Source organism: Rhamphochromis sp. 'chilingali' (genome assembly GCF_963969265.1).
Source record: "Rhamphochromis sp. 'chilingali' genome assembly, chromosome: 2".
Lineage (NCBI taxonomy): Eukaryota > Metazoa > Chordata > Actinopteri > Cichliformes > Cichlidae > Rhamphochromis > Rhamphochromis sp. 'chilingali'.
In genome coordinates this window covers 33,851,377-33,864,307 of record NC_137930.1, presented here as the reverse complement: position 1 = coordinate 33,864,307, position 12,931 = coordinate 33,851,377, and positions in this window count along the sequence as shown.

The following is a 12,931-nucleotide window of genomic DNA, read 5'->3' as shown; positions in this document are numbered from 1 at the left end:
CTGTCCTGCTGCATTTCAGCTAAGTTTTAGCTGTCATCTAGGAAAAGAGGCTTTCTCCTGGTAACCCTTCCAGACAAGCCATGCTTGTTCAGTAGAAACTTTGTGCAGTTTCTCTGAGCATTGCACAGTCTGACCGTGACATGAATTTGCTGGGAAATCCACTCCTGGGAAGACTGGCAACTGTTTTGAATGTTTTCCACATGTGAATTATCTTTTTCACTACAGAATGATGAACTTCAGATTGTTTGGAAATGACTTTATAACTTTTCCCAGATTGATGGGCAGTAACAGTTGCTAACAGTTGTTAACACACACACACACACACACACACACACACACACGCACGCACGCACGCACGCACGCACGCACGCACGCACGCACGCACGCACACACACGCACTTGAATGCTCCAGACCAGCAAAATGCCCAATTTTGTAGGAAAAAATAAAAACACAGTCTAATATGTGTAATATGCCCTTTTGTTGTTCATCTGAAGTTATATTTAAAAAATTTTAGAACTTGATGAGGGAAGGAAAATCCTCCCCCTCTCCCCTTATGTATAAAACTTTCGACTTGAAAGAAGCTGTACTTTGTTTTTATATTACGGTATTTATGAATAACTGTTTTAGGAAACTGTGTTTCATTTAGCCCAATCCGATCAGTTAAGATAGATACCTCTCATTGCACCTCTGGCATGATCTGTAACCAGTCCTTAATCACAGCAGAAGTTTTAGTTTACATGATTTGAGCGCCCTCTGTTGGCATTAAGTAGGTGTGATCGGGTAGTGTTTACAATTTTTGCACTAGAGAGACACGGCCAAGGAAAAGGCCATACTATTTCACAGCACATTTAAAAAGCAAAAAAAAGCTAATAAATAAAATAAAATAAAATAAAATAAAATTTAAAAAAAAAATACACATTCTCCACATTTGTGTATTACAGGCTTTTCATAGACCATTGAAGGTTAGAGAGCTACAAATAAAGGTAAGACATGATGCACAGTTTTCTTTAAAGAAATAGAAACAAATGTAAACGCTTAGAGGTTTTTGTCATTTAAAGGTGTAAAAAAATCACCACTCAAGTAAAGTCTTTGTAAAATCAAGTGGTGGATGTTTTTGCACTAAATCTTATGTTGCCTTTTATCGTTCGTCATCCTTTTAGAAAGTGAATGATTTAAGGTCCCAGCATGCTTTAAAGGGAAAAACATTAAGGACTGTTCTGAGGCCTTGGCGTAGAAATAACATCAACTTCGATACAATTATCTTTTCCAAAAATGTAATCAACAATGCGATACCATATTTAAACCTTTTCACTATCACTTGGCATTTCCCTCTGTTAGGGATACAAACCCTCTATTAAACTGCACAGACTGCAGTGCTAACCTGATGGATGGCAGCATTACTCTTTGCTCTCTTTATTCAATGCAAATGCCAGCACCTATTTTTGGAACAGCCCTTGTTAAAGAAATTACTGATGTCACCCTTGGCTGAACATGCGATGGGTAACAAAAGTGAGTGTGTGAAGAATGAACCCATGACTCATCTGACTGTGCAAAGCACTTTGCTGTCAGAGAAATGCTGTCAGTGTAGTTCAGACAGACAAATGAAGGTGCAGTACTGCAATGCCAGAGACTGACTGAATGAATTTTTGGATTCAGCTAAATGTTATGAATTCATTTCCAAACTCTTGTAGAGCACTCGAGTGGAAAGGTCCTGTCTCCAACCCTGGTTGAACACCTGAGACCTGTCTGTTTGCAGTCTGCATGTTTCCTCCTACAGTCAAGATGTGCACATTAGATGACCTGCAAAAATTAATGCATGCTTCTTGCTGAGAATCTACTGGCCTTTCCATCTGCTGGAGGTAAACCATGGTGCACCACACCTTCTGCTCATTGCACTGGGGAACAGTCTCCAGCAGTCTGCAACACTGAATATAGAAATCAGTCATACAAAGTTTATGCAGCCTATTATAGTTCTACCTTGAAGCAAAGACACATTAAATTCATGCATCCTCTGTTTCTTCACACTCTTGCGGAATGAAACTCACGAGGGTAATTTTATGTGTAGAAAATAAAACAATTACCTGATGCTATGACTGTTAAAAAACTGGGGTGTTTGTGATGTGCTTCTTTTTTGCCGTTTGAAGTGAAGACATGCAAGAGGAAGTTTGAGAACTGCTGCACTACAAAGTGAATGCAGTAAATCTTCACCAGGAAGCATGCATCAAAACTCTTTTACACTAGGTGGCAATGCTGTCATCCTGTTCGCCTTGCTCTCTCTGCTATGGAGTGTTTGTGGGATTTCCTTTTTCCAACTGGTGAATGAAAAAAAAAAAATCTGTTGCTCTCCTTGCAAATCTCTCATGTTGGTGTACAAACTGCTTGAAAGAAAAATCACTTAGATTGGCACAACATTAGTGATACAATCAAAATGTGGTGGTAATCAGCAATTACTACAACTACCTGCAGGGCCTGTTCTCAAGAGCGTTAAAGTCAAAAGCCATCATTTCCTGTAACATAAAAGGCTTCAGAGGTGCTTTTATATGCTCTCCTCAGAGGCACATGAAAAAAATGTGGGGAAAGATCTCAAAAAATATAAACTGAGTAAAGAACGGATTGAAATTTAAATTCTGCAAGGATTTCCTCTTCAGGTACAAGCCCTGCTCGCATCCTCTCAAGGAAAGTGGGAAATGTTTGTTGCATTATGGTATATAATAAAATGCAAAGGAGTGCCATGTTATGTCACACAGAGCCCCCTGGTGGCCACTTCATTAAAAGACTTTGTATGTCTATCATAAGGCTGACACATACAGACAGTCCAGAGTTCCCAGACAGTGGAAAGTCATTTAAGGTAAGTGTCATATCTTTGGGCTGTAGGAGGAACCTGTATCACCTGTAGGAAAGCAACAAAGATTGAGATTGAGGGTGCACATTTTTGACAAAATGTTCCAGTTAACCACATCCTCTGAATTTAATTCATATACAGATTCAGTGGGCACTTTGTAAGGTACACCCAAGTATTACTTGGACCCCCTTTTACCTTCGCAGCTGGTAAAATTCTTCATGGCATAGAGTCAGATGGGTACATGTTGGATATGGTCATCAGCGATATTCAGATAGCCTGGTGTTGAAAACTATTCTCAGCTAAGGAGCCCAGAGTGTTCCAAGAAAATATCCCCCACACCATTACACCACCACCAACCTGAATTGTTGATACAATGCAGGATGGATCCATGCTTTCATGTTGTTTACACCAAACTCTGATTCTGCCTTTCAAATGTTGCAGCAGAAATCAAGACTCATTAGATGAGGCAACATTTTTCCAATCTTTTGCTGTGCAGTTTTGATGATCCCATGCAAACTGTGGCCTTTATTGTTCTTAGCTGACAGGAGTGATACCCAGTGTGGACTTCTGTTGCATTTGGAAATGCTCTTCCGCATACTGATATTGATGTCTTTTTGTTCTCTTCTTATGTTAGAGGGAAAGATGGGACATTTTTCAGTTTAAATAGACTGCCGAATTGGAAAGGGTGTGTTTGGAATATAGATATTGCCAGCTTAGAGTTCTGATTATTATAACAGATTTGCACAAGGCTTTCTGTTGACTATATTACGATGGATATAGGCACTATGACCGATTGGTTATTGAAGTCCACGCTTGAAACCTGGATGTGAGCGTTTTGTTCGAGACCCTCTTGGTGTTTTGAAATGGGACGTGACTACTGAGGCAGATCTGACCGAGAAACAGAGGACACTGCAAGTATGACTCCAGCTCGTTTTCAAAATGAAGATCTTGTACTCAGTAAGACGTGAAACAAGCAAGACTGTAAGCCCATCAGGAAAGTTTTTAATGAGGTCATAGATCAATTAGTATTGTTTTCCTATAGAATTTTGTACAACTGGATGAGTCACCCGTGCTGTCCATGAAAAAAAAAAATCTAGAATAAATGCACTTCTACAGGCTTCAGTGTTCAGGCTTTTCGGCTACTGCTGTCTTTTATATACAGTATATGGAGCTGGCATTTTTTGTTTTGTTTTTTTCTTTGATTCTTTTGTGGTTTTTCTCTCCTTTTCTTCCCGTCTTTGTCGGGTTCTGGCTGCTGTCATTCTTTGATTGTTTCCACCTGTCCTCTCCTACCTCAGTGTATTTAGCTGCGTGTCTCGCCAGCTGTCATGTGTTAGTCAGTCACTTGCTGTTCGGAAGCTTCCACCAGTGTTGAAGCTCTATCAGCAAACTGTACTGGTGTATCAAAAGTAGAAGTGTGTAGAAACATGTCCAAAATGTTCATTTAGATTAACAGTGATTCACAAACTCATGATACCTTACACAGTTTAATTTTGAAGTGACAGACAAAGGGTCAAGCCCCCGCCCCTAAAGAAAATGTCATAAGAGACACGATGAACATTATTTGAAATGCAAACAGAATTATCAGATAGCAACAGTACCAAACAGCTGAATGCAAGCCTCAAACAGTTTCCTTCATATCTGTGTTTTGAGCTGATTTTTAACAACGGCTTGATTTTTGTAAAGCAGTCAGGCTGAAGAGTTTTCTTCTCTTTCTTCTCATTTTCTAAGAAATGAAAAGATCCACATGAAGTCCTAATTAGCTTCAAAGTGTCAAGGTTGACATAAATTATATTCACAAACTTGCTACATTTCCTAAGCTCCCAGCCTTTATTAAGTGGCAAACTGGGACGCTACCACTGCTGACAGAAGTGTATTGACCTTTAGATGAATCCACTAACCTTTTAAAGATTGCTATTTGGTGGCTGAAGTCAAACTGTGGTTACACCACAGATCACTGCATTGTGTTTTTTAGAAGCCATAAACCATCTTTTTATGACACTAACATCACTTTCCTTCCTTCTGAATAGGAAGAAGACCTTCAAATGCATCTCTCCATTCAGTTACTGTGAAAAATTGCTCTTTAATTTTTAAAGCTTACAGTAAAGAGATTTTATGTCCATTCCCACTAGACTTTTGGATAAAGGCAAAAGCAATTTCAGTGAACTAGAAAGGATCAATGTGCCAGATGTCAGCTGCCTGCTTTTAAAAACTAGTGTTCAGTGACGCGAGTATTAAATGCATCTTACATGGTATCAGCACCTTTTCGTGTGCAGGGGCTTTAAGTCCTCTCTCGTTAATTTTCATTCATGACTGCCAGCATTCAAACCAGTTATTTTAAGTCCACAAACACAGGCACAATAGTTCCAAATGCCAGCACTGAAAAGGTGTTAGGAAGAGATAAATTATTTGAATAATTCATGGAGTGAATATGGGGAGTCATTCAAATGTTTTTGGATTTTTAGATTGCTTTTATAGAGTGTTTTAATTTGCTCAGATGTAATATAAAAATGCGGAAGCAACAGCTTAATTTTCTCGAGCACCAAAAAAACCCACTGGTACTGCAGACCCTAACTACAGTATATTGATCTGGCAGCTTGTTTGTATTCCTTCACAGACTGTGTTCAGTTCTGGCACCGTGCCGGCAGATGCAGTGCCTGCTTCACTAATAGTAGAGCAGCTGCAGGCTTTGTTGTTCTTTATAGATTTTCAAGTTCCTTCACTACCACAAAGGTCTGCTAGTTATTCTGGCTGATTTAGGCTTCTGGAGAGGTTGAAGTTTAAGAAGCTGCAGAGCTCTGAAAAACGTGAGGGTACAAAACTCAAAGTGAATAATAAAGATGCATATAAAGATGACAGTCAAGCTCTGTCACGGTGCCAAAAGAGAGGTTAAGTCAGGGAAATATGTAAGAGCACCTGTGTTGGTGCGTGGTGTGTGGATGTGAGATAGCTTTCATCTGTGCTTACTTGTAGCTTGTCAATGAAAACGCATGTTAAGAAGGAATACTCACTAACACAAATATAACACCAGCCAATTACATGGAGGCAAGCTAATGCATCCAGCCATATAGACATTGTCAAGGCAACCTGTTGAAGTTCAAACCGAGCATTAGAACAGAGGGAGAAAAGGGTGTTTGAAGATGGTATGGTTGTTAGTGCCTGATGAGCTGGTCTGAGTATTTCAGAAACTGTGGATCCACTGTAAGTTTTCATGTCTCTTAGGTTTACAGAGAATGGTTCAAAAACGATAAAATATCCAGTGAACAAAGGTCAGAAGAGGCAAATGGCCAGACCTCTTCCAGCACAAACAAATTCAAAGCTTGGGTCCATCCCGCCTTGTATGAGCAGTTCAGTCTGCTGAACTAATGGTGTGTTTTCTTGGCATACTTTGGGGCCTTTACTACCAACTGAGTATACTTTAAACATCACTTTAAACATCACAGCCTACATGAGTATCGTTGCTGACCATGTCCATCCTTTTATAACCACAGTGGACCCATCTTCTGATAACCGCAGCCAGCAGGATAACATGCCATGTCACAAAGCTCGAATCATCTCAGCCTGGTTTCTTGAACATGACAGTGAGTTTACAATACTTGAATGGCCTTCATAGTCATCAGACCTCAGTCCAGGAGAGCACCTTTGGGATGTGGCGCAATAGAAAAAAAGTGTAGCAACTGTGTGATAGTAACAATAAAATATGGATTGTGTTTCCTGCACATTGTTGAATCTATACCACAAAAATACACATAAGGTGTAACTTGTGAAGTGGACAGGTGACTGCATATATTCTAATAACCACTAGTTTATGTTGTCTATTACCAGTTCTGTGCTGTTTTGATACACATGTTTGCCCCAGTGTAGCCAAATTTAACACTGCAAACTGTCTGAAAGAAATGTCAATTGTTGTGTGTGTTTCCATCTGCTTCTGTTATCCAGATATTCTTAGGAAGGTGAAATGTAGCAGTCTGGCTGATTGCGTGCTGGGTGGACTTGAATCGATAAAAAATGAAGAAGACAAAATAATTTAAAAAAGCAGCATTAAGTGGTGCTTGTCCCAGATATTTGTTTGTGGAACACCATGTGCTTTTTTTGGCTTGTTTTCACGTCTTTATCACATACCATATTGTTTTTTAAATATATTTGCCAACTTTTTCTACCTTAGCCAAGTGTTAATAACTTACACTATTTCTTTCTTTGTTCTTTTTTCTTTTACATTTTTTTCCCGACATTCCAAACTCAGTTTTCTGTGCAAAATTGAAAATGCATATTTACATAATTGTGTGTGTATGTGTGTGTTTTATTGTTTCTGTAAGTAAAAAAACAGGGCAATCGACCGTTCATATTGGAATGGAGGAGTAATAGATTGCGGAGAGGTTTTACCTCAGTTCAGGTGAGACAGAGCTGAGCTAAGACTGGTTTGGAGAGAGGTGCCAACTGGAGTAACTGGTATACCAGTTGTGCATCTACTAATTAGCTTTTCATTCAGTGGTGGGCTGCAAGCTAGGAGACACGTAGAGAAGCACTCAGCTGCTGGTCCCTGCCAGTCTGCACAGGGAGCCTGGGATATTGTTTAGAGAGAGCTGTGCATGTTCAGTGGGCATTTATTTCATGTTACCTAAAGTGTGTGTCTTGGAAAATATAAAGTATGTGTACTGCCAAAGTTATGTACCGAGAGTGTTGAGGTGGACCCACGGAGAGTGGAATCTCGGACCTCATAAGTACTTTCTAACACAGAGCGATGGAAACAGACCTCTGTTATGAACATCTGTAGAACTGTTCTACCGATATTTCAGGAAACCTCTATGGGTTTTGAGTTGGGACACAACAATGTCCATCTCTGATGTACTGAGGCAGACAGCAACTATGTCCCAGAGCTATTGCTGACCTTAGTTTGTCGCAGCGTTTAAGGCCACCACCTCAAGCCTGCAAATCGAATCACATGAGTAGACCAAAAAGTAACGGCATAATCCATTTGAAAAGCGCAAGCACAGGATTTAGAAAAAAATACAGCATAGGTAGAAAACATAACAACAGAACGAGAGAGCCTCAGTAGTCTGAAATGCAGGCTCCACGTGTCTCCAGGGAGGCACTAAAAACTGATGCATACTGATATTGGCAAAGTGAATTGTTCGGTTCCTAACATCAAGCATAAATCAGTAGTTCTGGAGAATGAGCCTGCAGCCAGATGACATATTAAAGGAAAAACCTAAACAATTACGGGAAAAAGCACAACAAATCCGGTCGCTTTATCATCAGGCACACCGAGCTGCACAGCGAGGCAGTCAACATCCAACATGCTATGTGGCATTTATTAAAATTCTGAGCACGCCCAGCTGTTTCTGTGTCAAAATGGCAAGAGGGAAACGATCTAAGTGACTCTGAAAGGGAGTTCATTGTTGGGGCATGGATGATTGCTCAACTGACAGATGCAAGGAACAGTGACTAAAGTGACATCTGTGGTTATCGCTAACTGAAAAAGATCAGTGGCGGGGCTTGGAAATTGTGGTTGACAGCCCTTATTTGAGGGCTGTGATGCTTGTGCATTAGTGTGATAGGTAAGAAACGAGTCGTCCTCAGGTGCCTGAGAATGTCAGAGCAGGACGTGATGTGACTGTCAGTAAGAGCAGTCCACTGGTGAATACCTAGAGTGGGATATTATACTAGGGTTGCAGTGCATGAACCTGTTACAGGGATGAAAGCAGGGTGGAAGCTATAAATACTAATCTAGAGATAAAAAGGACATATATCAATATCAAAAGACCAGAAGAAAGGCTTAAGACTTGAACCCTACAGTGAGGGGCTCAGTGGACACATCTTTACCAATAAATGTGCAATATTTACCACAACAGCGTATCTTAAGTAAAATTAATAAATAGCTGTGTGCTGAAAATATCTCGATCTCAAAGTCTCCACTTTTTAGTTTACCTCTCCTAACCATCAACTGCATTACTTGACATGCAGCCAGAGCAGCAATCCTCTTTCTGACATATTGACATCCACTTGCTGTCATAAAATTCTTATGATGGATATGCATTTTCTGAACGCGCTGGGTGGTATGTGCTATCCACATGAGCCAGTGTGATTTGAGATGTCCCCACATGATTTCACATGCACCTCTGAAACATTTTGTGTGCTTTCAGCTGAGATTTGGATGTGATTTCTGTAAACAAGTCCTCCTTCTCCCATCTCCACCTGACCCGCCACTTAATGGGTCATAGTGCCTCTCCAAAGAAATGGAAATTACGACATGCACCAGTGTTTCTGCTGCTGGTACGAAAACCCAAAGGAAGCACATTACTCAGACAGTTTAATGAAAAGATGATTTTGAAGTGAACTCTACAGAGGGGCTGGTGTTTGGCATTAAACTTTACTTACTGTGCATGGGAAATAAGGGTGTCTGGCAGCTCATACCAACTCCTTTCACCAGCAAAAGAGAGGAAAATAGGTTAAATTATACATCATTAGCCTTCAATGAATATACAAAGAATCAAAATTACCAGTATTAGAAGAATAAAGAGAGAACAAGGAGTTTTCTGTACCACATTCTCATCATTTAGAGAAATATTTCAGCTGCCATTTGCTGCTCCCAACTTCTGGCTTCACAGAAACAGAAAGTTAATTTACGTATGAACCCCCAGCCCGAAAAAAAAAAAAAAAAAAAAAAAAAAATATGGTTGTTTGTTACACCCCGGCCTAGGCAACCGGGGTGCAACGTAGAAAAACAAAGATAAGGAAAATAAAACCACGAAGGCTCTCCACCAAAATCCCAAAACGAAAATATCCCATGACGAAAGTATTAACAAACCCATTCACAACAGACTATTTACAACAAAACACCAAACTATTTACAACACGGGGGAGATCGCGACCATGACACACTGAAACACAGGGTTTAAATACATAGAGGGAGCAATCAGGAAATGGACCACAGGAGGGAAACACAGCTGGGGCAAATTAGAACTGACGAGACAGGGAAAATGTAAACTGAACACTAAGATAACACAGACTTTCAAAGTAAAGCAGGAAATACACAAGTCAAACAAAACACTGACACACCGAAACGTAACATTTCCCCCTACCCAAAAATCAAACATGTAACCCCAAGTGAAAAGTTTGATGCAGACAAACGAAGGCTGAAACGAAGGCAGACGAAGCTGATGGAGGCTGGAGCGGTCCCACTGACCCTCCAGCAGAGGCGGATGAAGGCTGGAGCGGTCCCTCGGACGCTCCAGCGAAGGCGGATGAGCAGCTCACCAGCTGCACACACGGACGAGCAGCTCACCAGCTGCACACACGGACGAGCAGCCCACCAGCTGCACACACGGACGAGCAGCCCACCAGCTGCACACACGGACGAGCAGCCCACCAGCTGCACACACGGACACGCAGCCCACCAGCTGCACACACGGACACGCAGCCCACCAGCTGCACACACGGACACGCAGCCCACCAGCTGCACACACGGACACGCAGCCCACCAGCTGCACACACGGACACGCAGCCCACCAGCTGCAGAAGGCTGGAGCGGTCCCTCGGATCCTCCAGCGAAGGCGGATGAAGGCAGACGAAGCTGATGGAGGCTGGAGCGGTCCCACGGACCCTCCAGCAGACGACGAAGGCTGGTGCGGTCCCTCGGATCCTCCAGCGAAGGCGGATGAAGGCTGGAGCGGTCCCTCGGATCCTCCAGCGAAGACAGACGAGCAGCTCACTAGCTGCACACATAGACACGCAGCCCACCAGCTGCACACACGGACACGCAGCCCACCAGCTGCACACACGGACACGCAGCCCACCAGCTGCACACACGGACACGCAGCCCACCAGCTGCACACACGGACACGCAGCCCACCAGCTGCAGAAGGCTGGAGCGGTCCCTCGGACCCTCCAGCGAAGACAGAAGGCCGAAGCTGTCTCTCCTTCGGACCCTCCACCGATCCCGGACGAGCCCCCATATGTTACACCCCGGCCTAGGCAACCGGGGTGCAACGTAGAAAAACAAAGATAAGGAAAATAAAACCACGAAGGCTCTCCACCAAAATCCCAAAACGAAAATATCCCATGACGAAAGTATTAACAAACCCATTCACAACTATTTACAACAGACTATTTATTTACAACAAAACACCAAACTATTTACAACACGGGGGAGATCGCGACCATGACACACTGAAACACAGGGTTTAAATACATAGAGGGAGCAATCAGGAAATGGACCACAGGAGGGAAACACAGCTGGGGCAAATTAGAACTGACGAGACAGGGAAAATGTAAACTGAACACTAAGATAACACAGACTTTCAAAGTAAAGCAGGAAATACACAAGTCAAACAAAACACTGACACACCGAAACGTAACATTGTTCTTCACTGTAGGATTATCTTTTCATGCAACTCCTGATTGCTCCTTTCACTACTTGCACTTGCACATCTGTATCAAGCTCTAAACTCCTCCAGTGAGTCAAAGAAGTGAACCTTGGACCCTTATTTTCATTTTGAAGGTGAGGACTGAGTCACTGAGAGCTAAATGTAGCAAGCAGAGCATGCGGAAAGTGAATATTTTACTTGGTGTGACCAAAAATGTGTGCTGTGAGCAACTAAACAAGAGAACAATGGCAATGCTTCAATGCTTTGGCATCTTTTCTTTTTCTGCCAATTTATGGTGCATGTTTGAATGTCAGCAAATGATGAGCATGCACTTGGACACACTCCTGACTTTATGGACGATTTTCAGGCTTGTGTACTGTGGTGGTGATCCTTGACATGTGGCTTGGATCAGTTTAACACAGAAGTTCATGTTTGTTCCTACTTTGGCACAACAAAATTAGTTAAAATCAGTTAAAAAGAAGTCATGCATGAAGATTAGATGTGTTTCTGTTTGGATTAAGTTTGAAGGTTGGTGCGAGCACAGACAAGTTGAAATACTTCTTTTATGTTTAAAAGGAGAGGTCAGGATCATGAAGATTTTTAATATACCTATAATAACCCTTAAGCTACCTTTGTTTACTCTAAAAGAAAGAGAGTGAGAGACCACCTCAATTATCTGGCCAGCTGCTATGCAATCCTCCAACTCCAAGAAAAACATTAGCATCTGCTACAGGAAGAAACTTTAGCATAAGATTTGACTTTTGGCCAAAACCTAATAACATATAATTCAGGGAGCCATAAAATAAAACAACTTTGTCCAATTTAATATACCTTTAATAACCCTTACGCTACCTTTCTTTACTCTAAAAGAAAGAGAGTGAGAGACCACCTCACATACAGGCAACTTAAAACTTGATATTTCATTTGCTTCAGCATGAGTTTACATCCCATTAAATCACATTTTCTTTACATTTCAGCAAAATGGATCAGATGGCTGCTTGTTTAAGGAATGCCCCGGTTGGGGGCTTGTTGGCTCTCAGGTGACTGTTTCCTCGCGGCTGCGTGCAGCGGGGCTAGGGGAGGGTCTGTGCTGACGGACGTGGGTTACTGACCTGGCAACCTGGCTGCCCCTGGGTGGGTCCGGGATGGGCGTGAGGTTCTGGGGGCGCTCCGTCTCTGGGCTGGGGCCCGGGCCGGGCCTCGGGGGCTTGGGTCCTGGTTGGTGTGTTGCCGGGGTTGTGGGTGGGTGGGTGCATGGGGGCCCGGCCCTGGAGCAGGGTGCCGCCGGTGCGTCGAGCCGCCTGGGGGGCTCTTCAACTGGTGGGGGGGATGGTCACATCCTGCAGGAGCTTTCTTCTCTTCAGGAACTCTCTGCAGGAGGGGGAGATACAGGAGAGGTGGAGGAAGATCTCAGCCTGGGCATTTACCGTCTTATGTAGTCTGGAAGATGTGTGGATGGTGGGGTGGGTGCAGTTTTCTCTGTGGTGGGGTTGGGTGGACTGTCCAGGGCTCTGTGGAGCCGGGGGGCGCTACTGCACTGGGCCCCGGTCTGATGGGCCTGGGCCCCCCTTCCCTGGCGGGTCGCGGAGGGTGGGAGTGCCTACTGGGGTCAGCGGGGGAGCTGGCCCCAGGGAGGGGTTACCTGCCCCTCCCTTCCTTCCCTCCCCATCTCCAGCTGCCTCCCTCTTCCCGCTCTTCCACAACCACCCACACATGCAGGGC